Below are 17,007 nucleotides of genomic sequence, written 5' to 3' on the forward strand. Positions count from 1 at the left end.
AATGTGCTTCGAGGTCGCTTGATGAAGCATGCAATAAGTAATAATCACTTGACAATAGCATTGTAGTAGCATGAATAAATATTTAAATATCCCTAACAGTTCAACAATTTCTAGACCTCCTCTAAGGATGGTACTTATGTGTAAATTCTTCTTTAAAGTGTAGGAAAAAGCCTTAGATATTCGCTCTCTGCTTTTCAATAATTGGCTTACACCTCCCTCTGGTTTAATAAATCCTGTCAGGGATGTTCAGCTTCTAATTTTATTGAGAACTTTAGCATATTCACACTTTACCACCATAGATATATTTTCATTTTCTCTATTTATTAGTAATTCAGAGATGTTCTTTGTTGTAAAAATTTGAATTACCAATTTAAAAAAATAGCACACTCGCTGCCCTTGGGTGTGGTTGTTCATATATAGCTGTGGTTTAGATATTGGTTAGCTGATGTTGCCTCTAAGGCTTGCCTTAAGGAACTCCCTGTCTATGGGCATCTACTCTTTGGCGATGATCTGGAGCAGATTAAGGACCTGGAAGAAGCCAGGCTCTGTGACTTCGAAAGGACAGGGTGCGGTCCTCTAAGGCACCCATGGGGAAGATTGGCCCTTTGGTGGGTGGGGGGGGGGGGGGAGCAGGGGCAGGAACATAACAGGGGTCATACCAGTGGTCCATCTATCCCAGTATCTTGCTTCCAGCCATGGCCAGTCCAAGTCACACAAGAGCCAATTTCAGATTCCTTTTTGGTATCCCATCCCATGGGGCACAGCGCAAGGAACTCGCGATAAGGGAGACCTTGCGTTGCCTGCTTATTCTGAGAACCATCAAGCCAGTGCTTCTGCAGGAATGGACAGGGCTATTCAATTTATTTTGTCATCCCCAAGAAAGTGGGATTTTTTTGGCCAATTTTGGATCTCAAGCATATCACATTTCCAAATGGAGAGACTACATTTGGTGATGTAAGCTTTACATCCTGGGCAATTTCTGCCCTCTCTTGATCTTCTACATTGCTATTTGGGACACCCACAGCTGTTTCTTGTGGTTTTGTGTCTTGGGGGAGCCCTTTTAGTCCACAGTCCTCCCATTCGGCCTAGCCACAGCCCCTTGGACCTTTACGAAGGTAATGGTTGTGACTGCTGTGGTCTCATACAAAGAATGGATAGGAGTGTGCACCTTCCTCGGCAATTTGACTGATTTCAGTCTGATTTGGAGTAGGAGGCCTGGAGGGCAATGATTGTCTGATTTCTCCTTCCTGCAGACCCTCGGCTGGGTGATTAAACTGATAATCTATACCAGAACCAACCAATATTGATCCCTTCTGATTTGATTATTTTATCATATTATCAGTATTGAACACTAGTGAAAAAGGCCCGTTTGACAGAAATGAAACAGGCGCTAGCAAGGTTTTCCTCGGAGTGTGTATGTTTGAGAGAACGTTTGTGAGATTGATTGTGTGAGAGAGTGAATGTTCGAGTGTGTGTGTGTGAGAGATAGTGAGACTGGGTGTGAGTGTGTCCGTGAGAGAGAGTGTGTGTGTGAGAACCAGGGGCCCCTCCCTCCAGTTCCAGGGTCCCCCCTCCATCCCTCCGAGTTCCAGGGTCATCAAGTGGCGTTCCTAGGGGGGCTGGCACCCGGGGCGGATCGCCAATTTGCCCCGCCCCCTGGGTGCAGTGCCCCCCCCCGATGCAGCGCGGACCCCTCCCGGTGAAAGGACACCCCCGCGAAGGAACCCCCCCCCCCCGCCCGGTGCACGCCACCGGGGGGGGGGGGGGGTGTGCCGCGTGCGCCTGTCCTCCGTTGTTCCATGCTTCTTCTCTGCCCCGGAAAAATTTGATTCTGCCAGTGACATCACCGGTTATAATCTGTGGTGCTTTCTGGAACAATCCAGTATGCATCTGCCCAAGCAGCAGAAGGGTCCCTTTTGTAATGCACCTAGCCCTATCAACCACTTCAGTTGCAATGATGAATGAGCAAAACATCACAGATTGGCACTCACTACCCTCCATATACCAGGGAATAGCCATGTCATGGGAACCCAGTATGGCTGCCAATTAGAATCAGATCTTTTTCTTCTTCATTTACTTCTAATAGGAAAGACAGAGCATACCCAGAACCCTTGGCTGAGGTCTTCCAAGGGCGGGATTCAAGAACAGTGATGCTGACTAAAGAAAAGAAAATTATCAGGCAAGACTTAATTTCTCCTTTCTTAGTCTCAGCTTACGTTGTTCTGAATTAGTGGGATGTCCTGAAGCAGACTTAATGGGCAGGGGAAGATGAGGCCTGCTGAATGACTGCTCTGCCAAAGTCCGAACGGACCTTGCCCAGAACATACAACTGGTAGTGCTTAGCAAAGGAATGGAGCGAATATCACATTACTGCCCTGCAAAATCTCAGATGAAACAGCCCGGGCTCTTCCCAGGTCACCGCCTGAGCCCTGGGCAAATGGGCCTTCAGTCCTTGAGGCACCGGATGACCCATACTGTAGGTGGACTGAATAACTGTCTTAATCCACCTCATAATAGGACGCTGTATATGCTGCCTGACCCGTCCAAGGGAATAAAGAACAGTAGGAAGTGGACAATGGCTCTTCGAGGACAAACCAAGGAAACTTCAAATGTTCAAAAAGAGTGTATTTATTGATGATTATAGACTCAAGACAGTACTGTGTTTCGGCAATAATGCCTGCCTCAGGCATCTTTCTGCTGTGTTTGTGAGAAGAAAAAATAAACCCAATGGATCAATGTGCTAAAAAGTTGTAAATGATCTTGAAAAAGGCTTTTACTTGATCTATTGTGAAATCCAAGTAACGTGCCAAACTGATGGCTTGAGAAGCCATCAATTTGAATTGGAGGCCCCCAGTAGTTCACTATGAGCTGAAAGGCCTGTTGCCCCAGCTCCCACTCTTTCCAATCTAGAAGAGATCGACTGAGAAAGTCCACTTGCACATTGTCCTTGCCTACAATATGGACCGCTGAAAGAGCCTGTAGATGTGCTTCCACCCAGCGGCAGAGAGGCTTGCCGTCTGACTTTGTGTCCCGTCCTACCTGTTGAAGCACACCACAGCTGTTGCATTATCAGTCATCATTCTGACCTCTTTCCCTTCAGGAGCTGCTGAAACTCCAGCAGAGCCAACTAGACCGCACAGGTCTCAGGCGGTTGATGGACCAGATTGCCTCCTGGCTGGACCAGGTGCCCTGTGCTAGTTGCCCCAGCTGAGGAGACTCGCATCCACTGAGGAGAAGCCAGAGAGATCTCCTCCATAGGTTCATTGGACTGTCCCATCAGACCAGACTGAGCCTGGCCTTGGGTGTAAGTGTGAGCAGAAGACTAAAGTCCTGAGAGACCGGAGCTCACCAGGATAATAGGGCCTGCTGCAGTGGGCAAAAATGAGCTGTCACCCAAGGTACCACTTCCAAAGACACTGCCATGGAGTCTAGGAGCTGCAAGTAATCCCAGACCATGGGCCGCAGAAGCTCGCACAACTGATGTGTCTGTGCCTGCAGCTTCTCTGCCTGCTCCTCCGAGAAAAACACCATCCATAGCACATGTCGAAGTGAACTTCAAGGCACTCCAGAACCTGAGATGGAAACAGATGGCTCTTGGGACGATTCATGACCTAACCCAGGGACTCCATGAGGGAGAAGACCTGATCAGTGGCCTGTCTGGCTTCCACTACAGAGTCTGCCCAATCTGCCAGTCATCCAGGTATGGGTGACCCTGAACCCCCTGGCACTGAAGATGACTGCAGCCATAGCCATCACTTTGGAAAGCATGTATGGCACTGTAGCCAGGCCAAAGGGCAAGGGCCGAAACTGAAAATGCTTGTCCAGCACACACAAGTGCAGGTATCTTCTATGATGATCCACAGTAGGGACATGAAGATAACCTTGGTGCAGCTGGGGGAGTTTCTGATCTCCCTGGACTGACTTATCACTGAATGCAATGTTTCCATCCAAAAGTGTTGGACCCTGAGACAAGCATTGACCCCCCTTTGAGGTCCAAGATGGGAAGGAAGGAGCCACCTTTCTTTAGGATCATGAAGGCATCGGACACTGAGCGGGCTAACTCCATAGAATACCCCCTGCCGACCATCTCTAGGCCCCACTGATCTGAAGTGATACGGGCCCACTCGTCCAGAAGAGAAGACAGCCTGCTTCCCACAAGCACAGACGAGGAGTCCGGTGCACCCTTATTAGGCAGAATGGAGATGCTAGTGGGTGGGCTTGAAAGGAACCCTGCTTTTGAAGGATCTGCTCTGGCTGCCTCCCTAATATGTAGAGCGACAGGTGGATCAAAACTGTCCTGACCCTCTAGCGTGCCCCTTGGAAGCAGAGAAGTGCTGAGAGTCTGCCACAGCTCAGGGAGCTGGAGTGCCTCCCCCATATCCTTAATCAGCTTCTCCATGTCCTCTTCAAAGAGCAACCACCCCTAAAGGCAGCTGACCTCAACAGCTTTTGGATGCTTCATCTGCCCCCAGTGGCAAAGCCACATCCACCATTGTTCAACTGCTGAAGCAACCATTGAGCAGGAAGCTAAGTGGACCAGATCATACAGATTGTCCACTAAAAAGGCTGACCCCAACTCTAGGCAAGTCACCTCTGGGGACTCCAGGAGCTGCTGCAACCACTGCAACATGACCCTTCCAACATAACTGCCACAGATGGCGGCCTGAATACTGGATGTTTCCACAGAAGAGGCTTGGTGGAGCTGCTGCTCTACCTTCTTATCATGGAGCTCCTTCACTGGCACAACAGTCTCCTTAGTGACCGTTGTGACCAGAGCACCTACCTTAGGAAAGGACCAATACCTTTCAACCTTCTCCAAATTGAAGGTATAAAGGTGATCCAGAGCTCTGGTGCTTCTAATGGGACAGGATTTTCTCACCTCACCATCATCCTGTAGATAAGAGCCTTGTGAAGAGGAAAATGCTTAGGAAAAATGCTTAGGGGGCCCAGCGAGCCCCTCCTGCAGCAGATCCCCCTCAACGGGTCCACAGCCTGAGTCCAAAGCATAGAAAGGGCCTCAGTAACCTTGTCAATAAGACAAGACAGCTCCTCTCACCAAAAGAGATGGATCACATGGGACCGCTCTTCCTCAGCTTCTCGAGATGGGGAGCCTCAGACTGAGTCCTTCATGGACAGAGTCCAAGAAAGCCTCTGAGTCCTCTCCACCTCCTCTTAGGAAATCTGTGCCTCCTGCACCTTTCCTCGGTCCTGTGCCACTTAGAACCCAAACTGGGGTCTCCAGGGGCCCCACCAGAGGGGGAGTACCCCACCTTCCAACTGCAACTGCTGTCAGACCAACTGGAGCCAAAAAGCTCCATGGACTCCAAGTGGCCCCAGGGTTCCTATCGGGATCCTCCAAACAGATTTGAAGAGGGTAAGAGAGGTAGGCCCCCCACCCCTGAGCCCCGATGTGTAAGGGACAGGTTCCTACTTTTTAGATGAAATCTCCAAGAGAGACAAAAAGATGTTCTCGCCAAAACTTGTCTCGATGTCTCAGCGTGTGGGGGAGACCCCCATCAACTCTGTAGACCCCCGACCCAGACCATTGCACTGTGTGCACACACAACTGGTAGCTGTACGGAGGTGCCAGTTCCTGCACGTAGCAGTGCTTCCCGGAGAGCATCCCTGGCCACGTGTCAGGCAGGCATGGGTCTGACAGGTTGCTCGAACCTGGCTTCTGCACTGTCCTGGACTCTCTGGGGTGCGAATTAAGGGAAATCTTTCAACCTGGAGGTAGAGGATTTCTCAGTTCAGGCTGCTCTGCTCCCTTTTTCTTTTCTTTTTAAAGTGACAGCAGCAGCAAAGAGTCTTATTCCCTAAAACAGGAAAAATAAAAGACTGCCCAAGGCAATTTGAGGGGGAATTTAGGCACCTGGGAGCTGCAGAGGGAGCCCGTGGGGGGGGGGGGGGGGGGGGGGGGGGGGGGGGAGACACCCAAACAGGGTGAATAGGCAAGAGGGATGAGGGGATAGGGCAAGATCCCTCCAGACCAAGCCAAAGCCTTGCCCAGTGTCACTAAAGAATTAGACTGTGGGCTACAGAGCCAACCTGTGAGCTCAACCAGGTACGATCCTGAGACTGTGATCTGGGAATGGCCGTTAGGCTCCAGCATTCTATGCGGCCACTGCCAGCAGAGCTGGGGAGCTAGGCCAGAGACAGAGTACCACAGCACAACCTACGACCTGCTGGAAGGTAGAGAAAAATACTGGATTGTTCCAGAGAACACCACAGATTATAACCAGTGATGTCACTGGTAGAATTTAGTTTTCTCTGCCTCCATCTGTTTGTGGGAAGGGATAAACACCCACTGGTTCAGATCAGTGTAAGCTGATACTAAGAAAAGGAAATTAACAAGTATGAATAAATTTCACCTTTCTTTTCTATAACAGCAATTCATGGTTGATTTTGAGATATATTTCAGATCATTGTTTTACTAAACTTTTCTACTTCTCTTCAGCATCTGTTTCTTCACTGACTGAAACATTAGCTTTTAAGATAGGTTGATATTTAGTCGAATCCATTCTTTCTTCCACCTGTGTAATATTTCCTGTGCTATTGGCTTCTGCACAGCCCCACTGTTCAATTTTTATTTCATCAATCCAAACCACTTTGTTCCAAAAAGTTTCAGTCTTACTAAGGTTTTCTTTTGCATGTTTTGGGCAGACGTTTGTGATAAGGTCATAAGATTTGTTTTCTTTTTGGTAACTCTCCATGCATCATAAGCAACCCTGAGGCAGATGCACTAAAGCTAAATGAGCCTTTAATGACTCTCCAACGAGGAAAATTTGATCCGTTGCATGCATCAAAGGGCTTTTACCGAGGAAGCCAGCAGCTAACGAAAACGGAATGGAGATGAGCAATTAGTGTGAAAACCCCATTGAAACGACATGCACTAACCTTTTCCGATTGCCTTTACGCAGGAAAAAGGCAGGAAATCTAACGAGAGGTCTGGACCACTCGTTAGGACAGCTCTGTGCCAGGGAAAATCATTAAGTGAAAAAATAAACAAACTTTGAGCCAATCCCAGCGCATTAGCAGAGCTAAAAGCGCTGTGATTGGTCCAAAGGACGTCAGAAAACACATAAATAAAAATAAAAAAAGGATCGGGAGGGGGCAAGGGCGCTCATCAGGAGCGTCCTGTACTGACGGCCTTGCCCCCCCCCCCCGCTGCTCCCCACTTTCCGCCGCTCCCCCCACCCCGAAAAAGCAAAATTCAAGCAGCCCCTGCCCCCCTCCCTTCCTCACTACTCTCTCACCTCAGCTCCGCCTCCCGACATCCTCCGTCCTGTGCCCCGCCCCCTTTTGGGGTCGTCGCCGCCATTCCCCTCCTCCATCGGGCCCCCCTCCCTCTTACCGGGCCCGTGCAGCGCCTCTCTCCTCTGTCCGAAGGCGCTGCACGGGCAAGAAGAAAGCTGATGCCTGCCTTCGCCCAGCTTCGATGGCGCGTCTTTCTCCTGCTGGGCCCGCCCCTGTCTGACGTCGGTAACCCACGTAGGTTACTGACGTCAGACAGGGGCGGGCGCAGCAGGAGAAAGACGCGCGACCGAAGCTGGGCGAAGGCAGGCATCAGCTTTCTTCTTGCCCGTGCAGCGCCTTCGGACAGAGGAGAGAGGCGCTGCACGGGCCCGGTAAGAGGGAGGGGGGCCCGATGGAGGAGGGGAATGGCGGCGACGACCCCAAAAGGGGGCGGGGCACAGGACGGAGGATGTCGGGAGGCGGAGCTGAGGTGAGAGAGTAGTGAGGAAGGGAGGGGGGCAGGGGCTGCTTGAATTTTGCTTTTTCGGGGTGGGGGGAGCGGCGGAAAGTGGGGAGCAGCGGGGGGGGGGGGCAAGGCCGTCTGTACAGGACGCTCCTGATGAGCGCCCTTGCCCCCTCCCGACCCTTTTTTTTTATTTTTGTTTTGATTTGGGAGCCATGTGCTTGTGATTTGACTGTGTTTTGACTGTTTGTGGCATGCGCAGAGCAGCTAACATAACGCTTGGCTGCTCTGCGCATGATTTGGGGGCCGATTAACGATGTGTATTGTGATTCTTTGATACATTGTACGTTTCAATACCGATCTCAGCATGTGTGACTTTTTTTTTTTGGTGCATTTTTCGTTATTTTAAAATCGTTAGGGACTTTAACGATTTAGATTTTTTTACATTTGGTTGCTGCATCTGCCCCACTGTTCTGACCACCTGTAAACAACTACTCCAGTGTCAGCTAAACTTTTCAGCAGGTCATTTTGTAGTGATCTGTGGGTTCCCTTCTGTTTTCAAGGCAGTTCTAGCAGAGATTTTTCTTGGTCTCTCAGATCATGCCTCAACTTCAGCTGTTTAATGCAACTTTCCCTGCTTTGTAAGAGTGCATTGTCTTCCTTGAAATGTTTGGCAGCTGTTTAGAGGAGCCCATCCTTGTTGAAAGTAGAATAGCAATCACAACCTGAAAAGTTAAAGGGCTAGAGTGAGTGTTCAGCTGTGGAATTGTCTTTTCCTGAAGGCCTAAAATGCCTTAAGTAGTTTACGCTTAAATTAAAGCAAGCTGTTAGCCCTTGAGGGCAATAAATGTTACTATGTTGACATGACATTGCATGCTAGTAACTGCATGCTGTGTTAAGGGGCAGGGACTGGGCAGAGAATGGGCTTGGACTGTACTTTGCAGCTAGTTCATGGTACCTTCCATGCACTGTCACTATCTTATTCCTCTTCCATGCCAAGAAATGTGACCACATTAGACCTCTTCTTAGGGACCATCACTGGTTACCTGTAGTCTCTCATGTTCAGTACAAAATCCTTCTGTTAGCCTTTAAAGCTTTTTGCTTAGGACAGCCTTCTTACCTTTCATCCCTTACCATCCCACATTCTCCCTCTTGTACTCGTTGTTCTATCACTGACCAGTGTATGGTTCTACCTGGTCTTCAGCCAAGACTTACTAAACTTAACCAGCCATTAATGAGCCATTAACGAGCAAGTAGTAAACCCTGGCATGCACAAAAGGCCATTTTCCTATCATGGTAGCAGCTAACGAAAACAGAATGCAAATGATCCAAAGGCTATTATAATGAGATACACTAACGTTTACTGATTCCCCTTACCGTGGAAAACCTAACGTGAGGTCTGCACCTCTCGTTAGGCTGGGGCTGCTGTGAACGGACCCATGGAGACCAGTGGGAAAGCGCCTAACACCCATGTTAAAAAAAAAAAAAAAGAGAGCACAAGCTGTGTCCCAGGTGCTCGTCAGGGACGTCCTTCTAAAGTGCCTAACATGGACGTCCTTCAAGGACGTCCCTGATGTGCACTTGTTTTTTTTTGTTTTCCCCTTCTGACACCGCCGCTGCTGCCGCTCCCCCGTCCTCCCTGCATTGAAAAGACAGCTTCCTGCAGCCCTGGCCTCCCCACCTTCTTCCACACCCCCTTGAGGTCGTCGCCACCGCCGCTCCCCCTCCCCACTGACCCCCTCCATCTGCCAATGGGCCGGGGCCTCTCAGCGCCTCTCACCTCCGTGTGAAGGTGCTGCAGCAGGCAACAGCTGATCGCCTCCCTTCGGACTTCCCTCCTTTCCTCCCTGGCTCGTCCTCGTCTGACGTAAGTAACTTACGTGAGACGAGGGCGGGCCAGGGAGGAAAGGAGGGAAGTCCGAAGGGAAGCTATCAGCTGTTGCTTGCTGCAGTGCCTTCACATGGAGGTGAGAGGCGCTGTGAGGGCCCGGCACGGTGGCAGACGGAGGGGGGTGGGTGGAAGGGGGAACGTCAGGGGGGCGGTGGGGGTGCGGAGGATGGCGGGGAGGCCAGGGCTGCGGGAAGCTGTCATTTAAATGTAGGGGGGAGGGGGAGCGGCGGTGACCTCGGGGGGGGGGGGGGGGGGGGGAGGGAAAGGACGTCCATAGGCACAACTCGTCTTTTTTTTATTTTTATTTTTTTATAGTGAAGGACGTCCATAAAGGATGTCCTTGACATGCGCAGAGCAGCCAGCATAACGCTTGGCTGCTCTGCACATGCTCGACCGGCTGACTGTTTAACGATAGAATAGAGAATGCAAGTGAGCTAAAACGAGCAGCTCATTTGCATTCCTATTCCTTGATGCATGCCTGTTCCTTACCGATTCGCTAAGGGAATCGGTAAGGGAAGGGCTTTAACGTTTGTTTAGTGCATCTTGACCTGAGACTTGCGCAACATAAATGCACAAGACGTTCAGCCTTTTGATCCACACTACAGGAGTGAGAAAATCTCCTTCTGGAGATTCTTTGTAAAACCTCTTTACCTAAATTTAAAAAACCCCATTAAGACCTGGCTTTTCAGGCAAGCCTATCAGTAATCTACCGTGCCATTGAGGTCCTGCCAATGGCTTTCCGTTTATCCCTTCTGTCCTCTCTCTTTCCCCCTCTCTGTTCTCCCTCTTTTTCTTTTCACTAGGCTTGATTAACATTCTTCTTCTCTGTCCTGTCAAAAAGATGTAGTTCTTTTCGTACTTTATTTAGTCTATAAACCTCTAAGGTCTGCTTGCCAGTTGCAGCTGTCTAGAAAATTTGAAATAAAGATTAGTTAATGCAGATGCAGTTTCTGCCAGCACAAGAGGAGATGGTAAATACATCAGTGTTAGTTGTGAATAATCTTAAAAGAACTTTTCTGTCTGGAAACTGCAGGGAACATGCTAGGCATGTCTTCAACTGTTAACGCATGGTTTTAGCATTTCACTTTAATTTTTGCTGTTAAGCATGGTATGTGTAAAAATTCACTGTACTGTAGTAAAAGGGCCCCTAAACTAGAGCTTCCCAAACTGTGGGTTGGGACCCCAAATAGGGTCACAAAACCGGCCTTTGGGATCACAATCTAGGTGGGATCTCCATAGGTGCAGCATTAATCTGCACCTCCAGGGGGGGTCAAACAATTTTATTTGGCTGCAATCATGGGGTCACATAGTAAATGATGACAGATAAAGACCTATACGGTCCATCCAGTCTGCCCAACAAGATACTTTATATGTATACCCAAGTTTGATTGTCCTTGCCTTTCTCAGGGCACAGACCGTAGAAGCCTGTCCAGCACTGTTCTTGTACTAAGTTCTGAAGCCAACGTCAGTCACAATCAGGGCATACACCATAGAAGTCTGCCCAGTTCCCATTTTGTTTCCCAATTACCGGCGTCACCACCCAATCTCCGCTAAGATTCCGCAAAACCATTCCTTCTAAACAGGATTCCTTTGTGTTTATCCCACGCACGTTTGAATTCCTTTACCGTTTTCATCTCCACCACCTCCTGCGGGAGGGCATTCCACATATCCACCACCCTCTCCGTGAAAAAATACTTCCTCACATTAGTCCTGAGTCTGCCCCCCCTTCAACCTCAATTCATGTCCTCTAGTTCTACCACCTTCCCGTCTCCAAAGAAGGTTCGTTTGTGGATTAATACTTTTCAAATATTTGAACGTCACAGCCACAAAAAGATTGGGAAGCATTGCCCTAAACCTTTTGGGTCTTATTAACAACTTTAAAAAAGTAGTTACAAATCAACTGAAAGGGTGTCAAAACTTTTTTGTGCCTGTCATAATCAGTCATTTTTATTATTTTCAATTTGTTAAAATCAGCAGGAAAATATAATTATGTTGTCAAATTTGCAGAAAGATATTTGACTTTGTACTATGTAGAGGGTGTACCAGTTTACTTTGGGACTTACTGAAATGTACAGTCTGACCAGGAGGGCCCAACCTTTTGCTCACAACAGTAAATATATTTGTAACCTTCAGTCTTACAGTCCCTGTATTTTTGTCTGGTTTCCAGGTAGTTAAACTGTGACCCTTCCCTCAGGCCCTGTTAACTAAGCACATCAGTAACAATAATTGGATTGTGTCATTTACGCTCATAGGTCATAGCAAAAGGGGCTCTTCCCCTCCTCCCCTCTACTTTATTCCTTCTAGTATTTTTGCCAGAAGAAAATAAATTGCATGAGTACTGAAGTGTCATATCTTGGATGGAGGAGTGGCCTAGTTGTTAGGGTGGTGGACTTTGGTCCTGGGGAACTGAGGAACTGAGTTCGATTCCCACTTCAGGCACAGGCAGCTCCTTGTGACTCTGGGCAAGTCACTTAACCCTCCATTGCCCCATGTAAGCCGCATTGAGCCTGCCATGAGTGGGAAAGCGGGGGGGTACAAATGTAACAAAAAAAAAAAATATCTTGGTGAAAAAAGGAAGAACTAATAAAGCAAAATCTTTTTTTTTTTTTATATATATATTGGATAATATTTGTTTTTCTCTTATTTTTAAAAATTATATTTATTTTTTACTTTATCAGTAAGAGTAGATTTTAAGAGGAAGTTAAATACTATACAAATATTGTGAGCAACTCTCTTCCCTTTTTCTGTTAACATAAATTCAATTTTGAGGTACTTGTATTTAAGAGAGAGAAAAGCAATTCGGATAGCAAAATGTGTTGGACCTTATTCAGCAGCTGGACATCCTGCTTATAGAGCAAGGATTTATGTTGTGGGAAAAGTCAAATCAGCCCAGTTGCTTAATTTGGTTCTTTCAGTTCCCTCAAATCTGATATGCAGGAGATACACTCTGGCCATAGTAGTTAAAATTAGGGTCAAAATATGAATATACAGTTTAGCTATCCGGGAAAACGATGCAAGCAGTTTAAGAATATCTTTGGTTGTGTTCTTTAAGTTGTCAAGAGACACATATGCAGTGGTGTAACATTTCAGATTGTTACACTAGCAGATGCTCTATTGTGATCTCACAGTATCAAGAATTTTAAGAATACATACACTAATTTCTACAAAGATTTTCTCCATCCCATTTCCAGCCTGTAGCTAAGCGGCAATCTGCAGACTACAACTCCTTGAAAAACAAACTAGGTTGCTGATACCCAGGTACCTTCCAGCAAGGCCACAGGGGATACAGCTATTAAAGCAGCCTTGCTAGGTTAGACAGCAACAGGAAGATTGTAAAAACTGATAATTCTCCATAGTGAAAATTCTACTGCTGGCAACTGGGATAAACTATTTTCAGTACAGGCTTGAAAACTGTATATTTTGTATTTTGTAGATTCCACCGTTTAGCAACAGTATTCAAATGCGTATTTGGATTTTTCAATTTAATTTCTTGCACTTCCAAATCTGCGCTGAAGTCAAATTACTGCAATAGAAGGCTCAGAATCTAAGTTTTTTGAACCTGTGTTGATAGAGGGTGGAGTGACTTGCTCGAGAGCACAAGGAGCCTTAGTGAGAAAAACAGGACGGCTTCCTTGGTTCTCATCTTGCTGCTTTAGCCACCTAGGCTGTTACTTCATTCCAGAAGTATGAAAGTGTGGTTTTTGCCTTGGAAACTATGTTGGATAAGTTGAATCTGCAGAGGAGTGGATTTAATAGCAGAGCAGTTCTAGCAGAATGAAGACATATCTCTAAACTTTTTACATCACAAAACTTTTTTTTTTTTTCTTGAACACTGAAATGTAGAGGTTTCTTGTCATCAGTGTAATTTTATTTTTTACATTGTTTTGGCGTAGCCTAGTGGTTAGTGCAGTGGACTTTGATCCTGGGGAACTGAGTTCAATTCCCATTGCAGCTCCTTGTGACTCTGGGCAAGTCACTTTTCCCTCCATTGCTCCTGGTACGAAATAAGTACCGCTTTGAATGTAGTTGCAAAAACTCTTTCCCTTTTTTCTTTCTCCTGTTTGTGCTTTGTGCTGTTTCCTGCTCCTTTTGGGCTTTCTGTTCAACTGGACCAGACTTCTGTTTAGTTAGGGTGCCGTTACACCTTCATCTGCAACTAGCCAGGGATTTTACATCTTTTCTTAACTCTATTAAGTCAATCACTGAAATGTCTATACTGTCTCGAATGGTGCATCAGGGCTCCTTTTGGAACTCTGCAATCATGGACCCTATATCTGGTCACTACTTACTGAGACTTCCTGTTCTCAGAAACTGTGAAAAGTGCTGCAAGAGTATCCCACACCCCAGCTGAAATGAGGAGTGGAAGATCAAACCCACTGAGCAATCAGTTTGGCCATTTTAAAGTATTTCTTAAGAACAGTTGTGTGCATTTTTTTATAATAAGGCAGAGAATCTGGGTTTTGCCAAATCTGTGTAAAAGCTCTCAGGAGAATTTGTTTTCCAGCGTGTAAAGAGGTGAGAATGCTTGGCGTTGAAATGTTGCTATGAAATCCTTGGAAGAGCAGAATAAAATTTGGTTGAGTGAAATATGTTTTCTTTGCGTTCACCTAAGGGAGTTTTGGATCTTTTAACGACAGCAGATAAAGACCATATGGCCTTTCCAGTCTTCTTGACCATACCAACTACTAATCTCTACTGCCCTATCCTCTGTGTTTGTTCTATGCTTTCTTGTATTTAGACACAGTTCTCGTCTCCACCACCTCCACTGGGAGGCACATCCATCATCCTTTCCATAAGGAAGTATTTTTTTTTAGATTACAACTGAATTTATTTCCTTTAACCTTCATCCTATGCCTCCTGGTTCCAGAACTCCTTTCAATTGAAAGAGGCCTGGCTCTTGTACTTATGCCACAGATTTTTAAAAATATTTCTGTTAATATTTCCCATCTCCTGTCTGTCTTCTTTAGTATATATAATGAGATCTTTAAGTCTATCTGTCCCCAGATGCTTTATGATTATCATTGAACATTTTAATAGCCACCCTCTAGACTGATTCCATACTGTTTATATCTTAATTTAAGTAAGCTATTCCAAGGTTAAGATGTAAAAGATTATATTTTATTCTTAAGGAATCTTGTCATGTTCTTTGCTTTTTGTTTTGCATTTTTGAAATGAGGCTTACTTGGTAATATATATATATATATATATTTTTTTTTTTTGGGGGGGGGGGGGGGTAGAATGACATGTCCTATTGAGCCTGCATCAAGTGTCAGGATTGTTTTTGAGCATCAAACATAAGTGGCAATCGGTTAAATGTGTGATTATTATTAAGATTTCAATTTTGGGGCAAACATTATTGATAAAGGTAAATATTCACAAAGTAAAAAGGAAAAAAAGTTAAAACAATACTTTTTAAAGCCCTGGAGGGGGAATAATCACTGAGTATGACTTAAGTGGACAGGAGCCTCTCCTGCCTGCTTAAATCATTTTGAATATTGGGTCCTTGCTTTTAGCTATAAATAAAGTACCTAGTTTACTTCTCTCTGCTCTCATTCATGAAATCAGTGTAGGATGCTTCAGGCACCTATTCTGTGCACAAGCTACCATTCATTGTTCATGAGTCTCTCTATCCTGCTGTTTAGACTAAAACCCCACCCCTTTAGACAGGCCTGCCCAGGCACCAAAGTCCCTAGTTTAATCTTCCTCTTGATTTTTATTTCATGTGTACTTCGTACTGGCTGAATTGATCATCTTCCTGCATTGTGAGGCATCTTGGATAGGACATCATAAAAATACTGAAAATAGAGGCTGGTAAGGGATGGGGTAAGATAACTGCTCATTGGGTTAAGCATGAGTTTGCTTCATGATATTTTTATAGAATGACCTATTAAATTGAAAGGGCTTGGCCCCGTATAAGGATAACAAACTGCAACACATTCAATGCTACTTGGATGCAAATTATAGGACAGCATGTTTGTACAAGAATATGTTAGCAAAGCTAATTTCAGTTTTCCAAGTTTAAATACACATTCCATTTCTTTTATGTAGGTCATTATTTTAAAGAGGAATCCTATTCTAAAAATTCAGGCTTGCTTATGTACTTGTCCAGCTATTAAGATTTTTGCTCTTTTTTTTTTTTTCAGTCCCCCAAGCAGATTGTATATTTATTTATTTGGATTTTGCGCACACCTTTTCTCAGCAGTAGCTTAAGGTGAGCTACGTTTCAGGTACATTGGGTATTTTCCCTGTCCCTAGAGGGCTCACAGTCTAAGTTGAGAGTTAAGTGACTTGCCTAAGATCACATGTAGCAGCAGTGGGCTATGAACTGGGCACTTCTGGATGTCAGGACCGGTGCTGTAACCACTAGGCCTCTCCTCTACTATCTTGTCTTGTTTCCTGAAATATGAAGGGTTCTGGAATAACTACTTAACTACTTGTAGCACAAATGGATACTTCAAGCACCTGCTCCAAAATTAGCTCATTGTACACTTGTAGTCTCTTGGATAAAATCTGTTTTAGGAGTGGCTCTTTCTTTTTAAATACAGGCAAGATGTTAGATTACAGAAATACCTCTGTATTTGATATAAATATGTATATCACATATCATCAAACATATAAACGACAAGTGACCGACTCACCTGCAAATGCGCAGTAGAGACTTCCCTCTCTGTCCCGCCCTCGCGTCAAGATGTGATGATGTCAGAGGGCGGAACAGAGAGGGAAACGGAGTCGGAGTCACTGTCGGACGCTGCCGCCTGCAAATGAAGATCGCGCGCACCAACCTCCCCCTCCATCCCCGCCGCCGCTCCCGCCCCCTGCACTGACCTGACAGCGCCTTTCACCTCCGTGTGGAAGCGCTGCAGGCAGCAGCAGAGCTTTCACACGGGGGTGAGAGGCGCTGTCAGGTCAGTGCAGGGAGGAGGGTAGCTGGAAATCTTGCCCGTTTTTTTCGGCCTTAAAGGCTAGTAATAATATAACAAATAGATGGTGGTAGATAATGTTCAGTTGCAGTTTTCCAGTCTATACTGAAAAGGGTTTATCCCAGTCAGTAGCACAATTTTGACCACGGAGCATTATCGCATTTTATCCAAGTCCAATTTTTACTATCGTCATGTTTTTGATTCTCCACCATTCCAGGTAGATGAACGTATAGGTTCCTATGGAGCTCATTTTCAAAGCACTTAGACTTACAAACCTATGAAACTTTGTAAGTCTAAGTGCTTTGAAAATATGCCTCTATATGTATTATGTGTTTGATTAATGGATCTTTATAATTGTTTATATTTTGATGTTTGTATGTTCTGTTTCTAATATTATATGTGTTTTTGTACTCTGCCTTCGACAGAGGCGGAATATAAGCAATAAACTATAACTGTATCACCCAGGGTGTACCCCCTCCCCCCAATGTCTTACCAAC

The 17,007-nt window shown here is 46.0% G+C and overlaps 1 protein-coding gene across 3 annotated transcripts in view; it reads left to right on the forward strand.

The window, feature by feature from the left end:
• ACVR1 (activin A receptor type 1) overlaps positions 1-17,007 on the forward strand; it is a 210,513-nt gene that overhangs the window by 39,170 nt on the left and 154,336 nt on the right. The gene's annotated exons all lie outside the window — the stretch shown is intronic.

This window comes from Microcaecilia unicolor, chromosome 7 (assembly GCF_901765095.1).
Source record: "Microcaecilia unicolor chromosome 7, aMicUni1.1, whole genome shotgun sequence".
In the NCBI taxonomy this organism is placed as follows: domain Eukaryota; kingdom Metazoa; phylum Chordata; class Amphibia; order Gymnophiona; family Siphonopidae; genus Microcaecilia; species Microcaecilia unicolor.